We start from the raw sequence: 14,010 nt of genomic DNA, 5'->3' as shown, positions 1-14,010 counted from the left end.
TGTACCGCTATTGTATGGTGTGCACTGTTTTATGGTCATGAACATGAAGAGACATGTCTCATTCCTTTGTCCCCACGTAAATTGAAAATTTCAGTCTTTAAATGAAATTTTGTCTCGATTGACTCTCAGTCGTCCAATCTCTAGCCAGACCACTGCACATGCCCTTTCACTAAATGTCGACACCTAAGCTTTGCAAATCCCACACGCCTGTACAACAAAGCTCACGTACACACCACACATGTGCCAGAATGGTATGATAGGTCTGCGATCCAACCCATCCATCCGAACCACACCACTACATTGATGCACTAGCCAAAGAATCAGTTTGATCTACGGTTCATACGGGCCACAGATTGCAAAAAAAAATGTACGGCTATTAAAAACTCCGCTGAAGTTTTCTAACCCAATATTGGGCCCACATGCTGATTAAACAGCATTGTGGCGTTTACAAGAGCTTTAATTGTTTTAATTTACGTAAAAATCCAAGCTTTTGGGGTCCACTGTGTATGTAAAGTCCACTCCGTACATCAGTTTCTACCCTTGATTGTAGTGTCTGGGGAAAAGTTCAACGAGATCCACGGCTCAGGTGGGCCACACCACAGGACAAAATGGTGATGGAATGACAACCATAGGTTTGCTTGTGGGACAAGCATGGTTTGTATTTAAGCATTATTCAACTGTTTTACGTGGTGTAAAAATCCAAGTTTTTGGGGTCCGCTGCGTATGTAATGTCCACTCCGTACATCAGTTTTTATCCTTGATTGTAGTGTCTGGGAAAAAAAATCAGCGACATCCACAGCTCAGGTGGGCCACACAGGAAAAAAATGGGGATGGAATGCCAACCAAGTTTTATATTGTTTTCATTTTCATGACCCACAAGAGATTTGTATCCCTCTGATATTTGTACGTAAGGTTAAAATGATGGACCTCACATGATAGACGGAGTAGATTTATATATAAACACGGTGGGCCCACATAGGTTGGCTGCCTAACGCAGCTGCGTAAAACAGTCGATGTACCTGATTCCGGTCGCCTCCGTCGTGCCACGGTATCTAGAATCCCACCCCATAAGAAACTTCTCACATATAAATGGTTGTAGATAGGAAAACCGTACAACTAGCTGCCTCTGGGGTCCACCTTATTGTGTGCATGGAATCCAACCCGTCCATCATGTTTTCCCTACCCTGACAATGGGATTCACCTAAAGTCAGGTCGATCCAACCATTGGTGTCACATGCCCTGATGGACGGATTAGAATTGGACCATTCATTGGATGTCCATTTTTTATGATGGAGCGACTCGGATGAACGGGCTAGATTCAATAAACAAACCATCGTAGGTCCCACATGCAACTAATTGCATGGTTTTCACTACTTACTATCATATCCTTACCAAGGAATACTAACTGAAGATAGGGATGGATCGTCCAGTGGGCCCCACATGTACAATTCATGGTACGAGAGTCAGCCCTTAGAGTTGGAATCAGACTCTCAAAGTCGACAGCGTACACGCATGTGGTCGCGTATGACCAGTAGCATTTGGAGTCTTGAATATGATAGATGTACTGACGTTGTAGTTTTGTTCCAATCGGTGTTCTTAACCGTTGGATAGGAACAGGCCAGAAGATGGGCGGTGGTCCTTTCCTACTCAAATTATGCGGTTCTGATTATCTTACCGAGAAAAAGTCCTTCCAAACCGGACTGCCCGCATGTCCGTGATTTTAAGACTGGGACTGTCCCATTCAACTCGTCAAAGTTGACTCGGACTCAGTAGCCCGTGATCTGGTTTGATACGCTGAGTCTCCTCTAACTCGGGCGAGTCAGGCCGATTCAGCACCTGCTCGGACTTAGGAGTTGGTCCGAATCTTTTGAAAAAAACAAACCAAAAAAAAAAATCCTTGTGGATTTTACCTTAACCATGCAGGGCACACCTTGATGGATTTGTTGTATATCCTTGCCGTACATCTTTTTTCTTTTTTTTTTTCAATCTCAATTTAAGATGAGACACCAAACCTTAAGAAGATCCAAATCTCAAGTGGGCCACACCATTAGAAAAAGTGATGAATGACCATTAAAAACTTTTTCTGGGCCACAAAAGTTATGGATCAAGCTGATCTTTGTATTTTCCTTCATCCAGTTCTTCTTGAGATTACCAACAGTTGGATGGCAAATAAACATTATGAAAACCTTATAATGGGCCTTTTGAAATTTTTAACAGTTAGGCACTCAATCACTACTGTTTCCTGTGGTGTGGTTCACCTGAGATCTAGAGCTGCTTAATTCTTGAGACCACATCTAAAATGGGCTGGAGAAATGGGTGTTGCCCGGGTAACACCTAATCCTCTTCCATAGACTTTTAGCCGCAGCTAAAACGCATGGCTTTGTCAGACCCAATCCAGTTTTACACCACCGAGTGGCCCCTTACTAGGATAGACTCTGGCTGCTTCAACCCGAACTTGGATGAGTCATGAATTGACTCGAGGTTAGATGAGTTCGTGGTAGGGCTGCTAAGCTTAATTTAACTTATCCGTACTCTTCTCAAACGTACCATGGGAGCTTGGATTGTTTATTGATCCTTTGAAAGCGAGCTTGTGGATCAAGTTGAGGTGAGCTTACCTTAAGTGGAGATGAGCTTGCTCCTAATCCAACCTAACCCCAGTTGGCTCAATCCAGCCCCAATCCTCAAATATAAAATTTGAAATCTCAAATCTCAAATTTAGAATTTTTTTAAAAAAATATACTTTTAAACAATTACATTTTAAAAAATAATCAAAGAGTAAATTTAAATAAAGGCACAGTTGGAGAGAAAAAGAGGGAGAGCTCACTTGAGTGGCCAAGTGCGAGGTGTATGGGATGTAAACTCGAGCTTTAAGTCGAGCCAAGTTCGAATCAAGCCGAGTCAAGCTTCACTCCGCTTGACCTCAACTCAACTCGTTTTCAAAATTAGTAGGTCATATAAGGCTGTATTCAATCAAGCCCAGTCAAACCAAGCTATATAAGTCGGTGAATCCATGCTTTTCTATTGGCGAGCCTTAGTTTTGATAATCCCAATCAAAAAATACTATATCACCCAAATTGGCCGTTAGATCCTTTTTATTTTCACCATTCATTTGAACGACACAGGTCAATGGCTAGATTTGCGGGTCCAGAGTGCTTTTTTCTTCTGTGGATATTATCCACGGTGGGACAGACCGGATGGACGGTGTAATATCACTGTTGGTACAACCCCATGTGCCTGATGGAGTGAGGGTGAACCATGTTTTGTTCGTCGCGCGACGGATCAGAGGGGCACGAGGAAATGGGACCTGGAAAATGCTCCACCCCTGAAAGCTTGCACTTTTACGTCCATCATGCGCCTACTAAAGGCATCAAAATGCATGAAAGCATCTTCATCTCTTAAACCTTTTTGTACGGCGCGAATTTATATGTGGGGCCCACCCATGATTAAGATATATGGATCGATGGAGGGGAACAGTTCCCATGTACTGCACGTGGATGATCACAGCCAATTAGATATCGGTCTGCAAGATGGATGGCACGATCATTTCCTTCTCGCCGTCCATTTTGCATGCTGCTAATTGCATGGCTGTGATTGTCTAATCTTAGTTAATTTTTGGGCCATACGTGGATGCAATCTACGGTGGATTCCTCTTATCCAACGGTCTTTGTTGCTCGTAGATGGACCCAATTAGATCCCACGTAGAATTCATGCTGTGCATCGTGTGGTCCGCGTCGCATAGATGATCAGTCTGCCCAGACCTACATGTTCAATCTGGACGGTTGAAAACCATCCATTGTATTGGTAAATACAGGGCCTGCCTGATGGACGGCTAGGATGTCTCAAACAAATGCTTGTGGGCTTAGCAAAGCTCTTATCTCGTATGGTCCTCTTGGTGAATGCACCGGATTATTCGTGTATGGTAAAATGCCGTCTATCAGATCACGGTGGTCCCCAAAATGTGTTGGACCTGACCTGAAATTGTTTACTGTCAAATCCAAACTCGACATGGATTGAATGATGAGGCGCCCTCGTGTCATGGAAGTGGTGGACCCCACCATTCAAAATTCATACTTCTATCTTATTGTGGGCCATACCATCCAATCATAGTCAGATAAGAACTTAATGGGGATCATTCGACTTACTTCGACTCACTTCCTCACCAAGCACTCAATAAGAGTAAACATGGCGTACGTGTAATGATCTGAACCGTTCCTCTACAGCATTCTAGCGTGGATAAGCCATAGTTTGAAACCGCAACAGTCAGATGATCGTAGCCGTCCATGGGAGTATTTATTCCCTTTTGACATCAACCGTTGGTTGGACTTCTTTTCTTTCTTTCTTTCTTTCTTTTTTTTTTCCCTCCATGTGCGGTCCTCAATAGTCTTCCAATCAGCTGCTAGGATAATCAGACCAGTGTATTTTTTGAATCATACCCTATCCATGATATGGCCCAAGTAATGAAAGGTCAGGATCACAGGAGATTTCGTGACAATGTATACCAACTGTCAAGTGCGTATGGATCGCCGCCAACCAAGAACGGACATCTGGGGCTCATTTCTCCACAAACTCCTTCTATTCCCATACAGTACACTGCTATCAGAATTATCAATTTACACTGGCGGAGTATGGCCATCCATACTCTTTCACAAGTCAATGTTCACATGGCATGAATGAACCTTCCATCTAACTTGTCCAAATCATAAGACCCACTTCAGATAAGGTAAACAACGAATCTGATTAAATGGAAAAAATCCAAACATCCACTTAAAGGGCATATTTTATCCGAAGTATGTGGACCGTTGAACTTCAATTTGAAGACTGCAAGTTGGGCGATCAGAATGACTAATCCACTGTACCGTCGATTTCGACGGTTTGTATCGACGCGCTTACATATTAAGAGAAAAACTTCAATACTCTGGCTGGGTATATTCATCCATACGCAGGAACACAGCCACTGAGACGTGGTGTGCCGGTACCAATCCAAACCGTTCGCGGTTGAAGTGAAATTACTGAACAGTCAACTAATATGAGGTTAAGATCGCCCAATCGCTTTGATTTTGAAATATTCGGAATATAAAGTGAGGCCATGATTTGGACGGTCTGGATTGTGGTACGCTCTGCTAGGTGGACAGTTGCACGTGCACCGTATGAATGGTTACCACGTCAGCGCAGCCCCAAGAGGCGGAACCTCAATGGGCGGAGCAACCCCAGGCCCGGCCCGTTGACAGCCCTACTCATCTGTCCATAGAACACTTGGAAAGGGTGGTGTAATGACCGTCCATATAATTGCCTCTACTGCAGATAGGAATTTTTTAAAAAATACTCATACATCGGATAACCGTAGCCATCCGATCAGTGGCACTAAAACCAACGGATGAAGATAAAAGATCAGCGGTAACAAATTTAGAACAATAAAGTGGAGGAAAGTAATGGATAGGATTTTCTGATAGATGTGATTCTTGACATATAAGCCGTCCATAATAGAGTAGACTAGATGGACAGTTCCGATGGATGCATCACCGTACAATCCATGATGGATCAAACATCATAGAGGAATTCACGATATGCCCACGTCTCAACCATTCCATCTCCTGAAACTAATTGGAGGGAGAGAAACTTTGATACTCTGGCGGAGTGCAAAGATAGATGATACACGGGCAGTAAGGAATTGCATACGTGGCAAATAAGTAATTGTAATTAAACTGTCCATGTGATGGATTCCACCTTGGATGTATCATGAACTTAGAAACGTACTTATTTGAGTATTTGAATATCGGATTGGTGGGCTTTTGTTGGACGGTTGAAAATAAAAATATCCAACGGCTCTATTTCCATTCAACAAGTTGCCAAGAATCAAAGGTTGGAATTGCTGAACCAATCTGATTTTGGGATTATGACTTATAGACTTTGGGCTACACAATTTACGCAGTAACAAAATGAGTTTAATTTTTGCCACTTTTACAGTCTCTGAGTACCTGAGTATAAAGCGTATTACTCCTTCAGAGTATCAAATAACCTCCTGTCTGGAGCCCTTTCTCCTTCGTACGTGGCGAGGAGCAGTATGTCTCATGGGCCCCACATGAGGAGGGAATCTGGATATTGTCACGAACGAGACCACGTGCATGTGCTTCGCACCAGCCCAACACACATGTGTGGGTGGCGATCTTTTACGACAAAGCCCACGCATTCTCACGGCTCGCATTTATTTCTCGTCATCTTACCGCACGTTGAGCCGTCCATATCTTCAGATTCACCAGAAGGAGAGCTGATAATACAGGCAACTGTACTACAGCTCGTGGTACGGACCATCCTTCGTGCCAGCATTCCACTTGTATAGGAAATCAGTACCATGAAAATAGTAGGCCCTTCCATTAAGATTACTCTTCTAGAGAATCAAGAAGATAATCTCACTAGGTGGGACACATCTATATTGACTTAAACGGTTGGCTGACCATTGATTCCACTTATGTGGTCCTCTTTGATCATGAAGATAGTTGATTTTCATGGTGAGACGTACTGTTTCAATGGTCTACAAGCTATACACGTGTGGCATGTAGGCAGGGAAATATGGTACGTTACAACTACTTGTAGAACCACGCCTGTATTTTTTTTTTTTTTACACACCCACAAGCACCCCCACACACTCGCTGGTGGAATTTCACCACCTATGGGTACTCGAACCCTTGACCGGGAGTTGAAACTCCCGACAGTCTACCACCAGGGCATGAGTAAGGACCCAGAACCATGCCTGTATGCTACAGTAACATTTCCGCATTAGCGGTTTCAGTTTTTAAAGGTGGAGCCCATTGATATATGAGGATGGTCCATACACCAAAAATCTCCCAGATGAAAAAAAATCCAAATGATCAACCCACAAAAATTTTATAGCTGGGACCTTTCAGTCATGAGGACTTTTGGTTCGTAGACTATCCAGAATAGGCGCATCACTTCAACGGTTTAGATCAAATCTCGGAGCCCACTTGGAGAAAATGAAACGCGAATGTATCTTTTAAACAATGATCGGGGCCAAGAGATGATACGTACGTTCTGGTTTCCAGTTTGTATGGGGTCCATGTTTCATTAATCCAAAACGTTGATATGATGGGACCCATCTGTAAATGGCCCATTAAACAAAAGGCCCCCTGGATCGGAGGATCGCACTTATAAAAGCTTTGGCCTTTTATTTATTGAATGGGAACCGTTGCTTTATTTCCTTACGGGAGTTTGTGGTCCATGGACCATTCATAGTGGGTTCCATATTATCAACGGTTCAGATCATTAAACACTGGGCTCACCGACTGAAAATTCCAGCTGTATTCCGTACAATGATAGGCCCGAGCATTGGATAGTACCTCAGCCGAAACGCATCTGCGAATGACGAAGATGCCCTCCGTTAATATACACGCCCTTTGGGCGAGCCAAGGTCATTGTCATCAGGCAGGGGGCATTTTGGTCAAAGTAGCTTAAGTATATTGTAAGACGTGGCCCACTTGGAAGAAGAGTCGTCAACGGTCCAAATTCGACAAAGAAAAAAGTGTGGACTGATTGGGTGGTGAGAGGTGTCTCATCAGCCTGATGTTTGGGGTATGGCCCTTCAAAATCTGGGCCTTCGAACTTGATTGCGTGCTTATCTGCCACGTGTGTCGATGTTGCGTTATCATCTTAAGAGGAATTATGATACTCGAGCCCATAATCCCATGCATGTTTCCTCCGGGGTTGATTTCGTACAAGAGGGGTCCTTTTTTCAGCAATCCAAACATTTGATACGGTGGGCTCTACCGTGGATGGATGACTCCCCAAATTCCGTATTATGAAACAATTTTAGCCCCTGGATCTGTCTTCTGCAAACAGACGGTTAGGAAGAAAACAATGCAATGCTCCGCAGTCAAAGGGAAAAAAAAAAAAAAAACGTTCTTTTCGGTAGTACCCTATTCACCTTGGTTCCTATCAACTGGACTTTCTCGACCATCAATCTGTGGCCCCACATCTACAAACCAAAGGCTTTAGTGTACTCTGAATATAGTCTTCAAACAGACGTGGTGCTGTCAACGGGCCGGGCCTGGAGTAGGACTCAGCCTTGAACTGCTTCGGGCCGGCTGATTTCAAATTCTGAGTTTTCAGGGCCAAGCCCGGCCCATTGACACCCTAGCCCGACGGCCAAAGCACCGTATTTTCCATAGCCTACGCTACCATCTAACTTGCGGACATCGTACAATATTTCATGTCTTATTAAGGAACAAAATAACTGGCCACGTAAGCCCACCATGTTCTTAAATCCACGCCGTCCATCAGGTTCCATCTCGATGATAGATGCTGGAACAGATCAGCCAGATACACGTATCAGGTGGGCCACACCAGATGGAACCATAGGGATGTGGTGCCAACCACAGGTCTGAGTATGAGGTGACCATTGTGTCTAACTTTCATAAAATCCGTTCATCAAGTGAAACTCAGCAGTCCACACCGCACGATTGTTCCCTTATTGTGGCCCATCTAGATTATCATCTAGATGATATTTTTAAATCTACAGTGAAAATTAGAGTTCTCACCTGATGGACGGAGTGGATTTCACATATACGCATGGTGGGATTCACAGAGCTTGGATTCCGGTGTGCTAAATACAACGTTGTTGCCATTCGCGATTCCTACGTAATGGTATATGTTGTCAAAAACGACAAAAATGTCCAAAATACCCCGAATTATAGGGAATTACGACGGACTGCGGCCATAGCTCCATGCCTTCTTGTCAGTTGTGGTGTCTCATCCGCCGTACATGTGGCATTCACATTAGGCATCTAGGACCGTCCAACTCATTACCCCCACGTGTGGATGCATCATAGTTCCGAGGTGGTACCAATAGAACAATCTTAACCATCTCGTTTATCTTTATTTATTTTCGAGCAATGGTTTTCTTTTAATTTATAACCGTCCACTTTGCACCCATTAACGGATGGTTATGATCATAGAATCATTTTCTTTGGTGATTGAAGATTACTATTTACAGTTTAAACGGTCTGGATCGAAGTGAATATGTGCAACATGTACAATAAACGAGACACCACAAGTTAAAAGAATGGTGGTCAAGCTGTCACCGTCGGTTTTCTCACAACTAAAGCTGTCACGGGAGACGCGGATTCCCTGCGAAAGCCTTTCGGAGGAAGTTCCTGCGTTGGGAACTCAGATGGGCCCGCTGTGATGTTTGTGAGAAATCCTCCCCTTCCATTAGTTTTTTGAGTTCATTTAAGCATATGATGCTAAAAATGAACAGTATCTAAAGCTCAAGTGAGCCCTGGGAAAAGAAAATGTGGTTAGGAAAACTCTAACCGTTGAAACCTACCTGGGTTCGACAGTGATGTTTACATGTCATCCATACTGTTAATAACTTCATTCCTACTAGGATGAACTAAATAACAAATACTAGCATCATTCAATACTTCTGTGGCCCACGAATATTTCAACTGTGGACGTTCAATTATCACGTTTTCGGCACACTTGAGCTTTGAAAACAGTTAATTTTTGGCAACATGTCTTAAAATAAACTCAAAAAACGGATGGACGGGTAGGATTTCTTACAAACATCACAGTGGGCCCCACCTGGGTTGCCAGCGCAGGAACTTTCTGCAAAGTCTTTCGTAGGAAATCCGCGTCGGTCACGGGATTTCGTTTTCCAGATTCATCTTTTCCTTTCTAATACGACAGAATCAATAGTTCCCGAAGTCGATCCAACGTATTCGCAGTTCTGAAGTCCAACACGTTGGACCACATGTTAAGGTCTATCCAGCTAATAATTTCTACCTGTTCAGTATATGTGAGATCCAAGCCTTTTAATAGTTTGGCCTCACAATGAGGATCACCTATCGAAAAAATCAGCCATATTTACTAATCAGGTGGAACACATTATACAAAATAATATATAGCCATTGATAAATACAAAAATTCAACTCTGGTGCATTGGATGAGTGGTTATGCCTTATTTTTGCATAAGGTGATCCTCGTGATGAAGTTAACCTATAGACGGGTTGGATGCTGGCCCACCGTTATGTATAAATAGTATCCAATCCGTCCAATAGTGTCTCTATAGCATAGATATTGGATGCCCAAAAAATCAGGCTAATCCAATGATCAGGTGGGCCACAACACTAAAAAAAAATCTTAAAATTTATGTGATGGGCGACCTGATGGTTGGATTGATTTGATTTTTCAAGTTTACCATTTTGAAATTGGAATGACTGTGTTGAACGGGGTAGATAACAGATACGGATTATGGTAATCTTACTCATTTGCAACTTGCTACTTATGAGATAAGGTCAATTTCTATAAGATAGAAGTGCTAATATAACATATGCGGGAATTTGCAACTCATTGATAAACTAGAGGGAGGCGCATACAATAATCACATAAGAGAGGAGGTATTTACAATTGTTAGAAACTTGAGGGGAGCCATTTACAATTAGCTCTTTTTAAAAGTCTTCAACACATGGCGTGTAAACCGCTCCCTTCTCTGCTACATTTGTTGCGTGTAGAATTCAAGTGGAATAGAAGAAATAAGATCATTTGTAAGATATTACCATTTGTAAGAGATTGAAAAGGATGTTGCCTTTATGATTAAAGCGACTTGAAAGGAATGGAGATAGGCCTTTGGAATTTTGCGCCACTGTACCTCTTTAATTGAAAGGAAAAATTTATAAGACCAACCATGCTTACGTGACATTGTTGAAAAATTTAGGAATTATATATATATATATATATATAGAGAGAGAGAGAGAGAGAGAGTACAATAGAAATAAATATGTTGAGATGGATGATTGGAAATACAAGGATAGAACTATAAGGCGTGTTTGATTTTCTGGCGTAGTGGTAAATAGTGTAGAAAAGTAATAATTATCCCCATACATTTATAACGTACCTGATTTGGCGGCTTACTTTTTGACACAAAGACCAAGAATAATCCAAAATATGTGTGGGTCCCACTGTGATGCATTTCGCTTATCCACACCGTTCATCCATTGTTCCAATTGAATTTATAGTATGAGTAAAAAATTGAGGCATATCCAATACTCAAGTGGACCACGTCATACAAAAAAGGGAATCGAATACTTATCGTTAAAAACTTTGTAGGGCCCCTGTTTCTTTTGGCGTGAGCCAGTTGAGTGTTGGATCTGCTTTATTTTTTGTCTCATGCTTCAAAATATTATAATAAAATAGATAGATGGAATAGATACATCATATGCATTACCTTGCAGTTCAAAATTTAAAATTATCTCTTTTCAACTAATTTGAAACTTACAAATTCTCGTGAATTTTAAAACACGGTGAAATTGTAATAATTACTACTTACCGTGTACTTCCCATTGCTTTGAGAAAACAAACGGGCCCTAAAAATAAATGCACTTGAGGTAATTGGAAACTTAGGAAAAGAACCAATAGGTAATTAGATGAGAGAAAGTAAAGTTACATGGTTTGTTCATGTGCAACGGTGTGGGTTAAAAGGAGTGGGGAAGTACAAGTTAAAGGCTCTAAAGAGATAATATATAAGAATGTCAAAAGAATATAGATGGCAGTAAGAAAAGACCTTAGATGACTTATGATCCATTGAAGTCATAGCTCTTTATAGAGGAGAATGGTATAATAGGATTAATTCATGTAACCAACCTCAATTAATTGGGAATAGGCTTAAATGATAATGATCCTATTTGTTTCTAAGATTCATTTTGCATTACTCATTGCCAGGATTCAATACTGCAATCATTAAGCAAGGAAGAAATCAAAAGTGGAAATGAAAAAATCCCATGGAGTTCTAAAAGCATTGCAAAGGAAAAGAAAACATGTGAAAACGGTTTTTGTGCTAGGTGATTCTTTGGTAGGCCAGTTTGCCACAAAGGACACTTTTCTATATCATCCCCCTCTTAATTTTACTGCATTTTCAATCAGAAAAGCTTCTTTCAAAAGGGCTTCTACTCGTACAGTAAATGTCCGGTAGAAGATATGATTTCTTGGAATTGAGGTTTATTTGTTTTTAAGTAGATATGTTACGAAAAACCAAAATAAAAGGTTTAATAAAAGGTTAGGATTATTTTAGAGAGGTTATTGTAATGGATGATTACCTCTTTAGTGCAATACCTGGGTGCACCTTATGAAAGTAGGCAACAATGCATAGATTTCCACCACAAAGAGGAAATATATATAGAAATTCACTTATTTTAAAGAAATTAAGGGTCCATTTGGATACCACCAAATTAGTTACTTTTTCTACTTATAACAGTAGATAAGTAACTTATTTGAGATAAGTTTGGTTTATGATCAATTATAAATAACTTTTTCACTTAAAGTTACTTAAGCACTTCAACTTAATAAGTAGAAACCAAGATAAGCTAGCTTTAGGTGTAAGTAGCTTATGTTAACTTATACGATCCAAATGCCCCCTAAATGTTATAATTGCTTATGAAATGGTCCAAAAAAGAAAATGTTTTTGTTCATGCAATTAGCACATGTGCAGTGGGTCTAAATTTTACTATTAGCATATATATGCTTGGTAGCATTGGAAGTATAGTCTTAGCCAAGCTTATCTAATCAAGACTTTGTTCATGCAAAATTTTTTTTTTTTTTTTTTTTAAAAAAAATTATAGATTTTTTATTTTTTATTTTTACTCATACACCCACGGACATAGTAGTGGGATTTCACCACTTACGGGTATCCAACCCAAGACCTTATATTGAAACTTCACCACCTATGGGTATCAAACCCAAGAGCTTAGTGTTGAAACTCCTCAGAGTCTACCACTGAGGTAAGGACTCGAACTTGACTTTGCTTATGCATTTGTCACATGCTAGGACTTACATTATAGAAGAAAAACAAAGGCACCTTAGCCTTTGTTTATTTTATTTTAGGAGAGGTCTTCTTTCTATCTAGCAATATGCTATAATGCAACTATAATATGATAGTGTATACATTTACCGTGCCACATCTGATTATGCACCACAAGTGTTGCTATTCATCTTTAATTAGCATTGTCACATTTAATCTTCAAATGCTCTGCATGCCGTATGTGCCACATATGCCATGTTTTACATGTGCCAAATGTGCCATACATACTACTATACATTAAAATTCCTACACATGCCACATGTGCCATTGTAAATTCTGAGTACTCCAAATGTATCACATATGCTATCTTATATTTTCAAACACTATATATGTTTCATGTGTACCAAGTTAGAAGTATGCCCTTGCATCACATGTGGAGTACATTCTTCCTTATCCCCTGTGCTTAACACACAACGACAATTTGAGTTAACCCAATTTAATTAACATATTCATCTTAATTTGTCCCAATAAGCTTGACAGAGTTAGCTTGACCATACGAGAAATTTTCTTGCTTTGATGCCGGCCCTTAGAGAGCTTTTTTGCTACTCTAAGTTCGACTTTATTTTTTTTAGTATTTGTCCTAATTATTTAGAATCCAATTTAAAAAGAATATACATAGTTATTAGGAAATGTAAGACTTCTCTCAGGTCAATAGTTTGGATTATCTAATTGTTGAATTATTTAAATTGCTCGCTTCCATAGTAATTGTAATTGGTTCATATATGTAAGGGATTGTATACTTGGACCATGCTACTATATATAATATTTCAAACATGGACTCTTGCAACATGGAGACTTACGGAGGATGAGTAATTGTGACGGGATTCATGTACTCCAGTTCTCATTATCATAAATATAGGTATTGGTTCACTCACCTTTACATAACAAATAAATTATTTTTCCATCTTAGATTTCTAAGGTGTAAGGTCGTGGAAGATTCAAGTACAATGTCGTCACTAACGCAAGATAGAAAAGTAGCTTTCCATTCTGACATGCATATTAAATTTAGTTCCGAAATCTTCATTATTGACGTATAGATCAATTCAATATTCTACGGTTCTAATTTTACAAGAAGATCCACTTAACTAATATAATTATGCAAGTTTTATAAGGTCAAATATTAATTTTTGCTACTCAATATTTTC

Source organism: Magnolia sinica, chromosome 5 (genome assembly GCF_029962835.1).
Source record: "Magnolia sinica isolate HGM2019 chromosome 5, MsV1, whole genome shotgun sequence".
NCBI classification, from domain to species: Eukaryota; Viridiplantae; Streptophyta; class Magnoliopsida; order Magnoliales; family Magnoliaceae; genus Magnolia; species Magnolia sinica.
Note: the sequence above shows the minus strand (reverse complement) of the source record.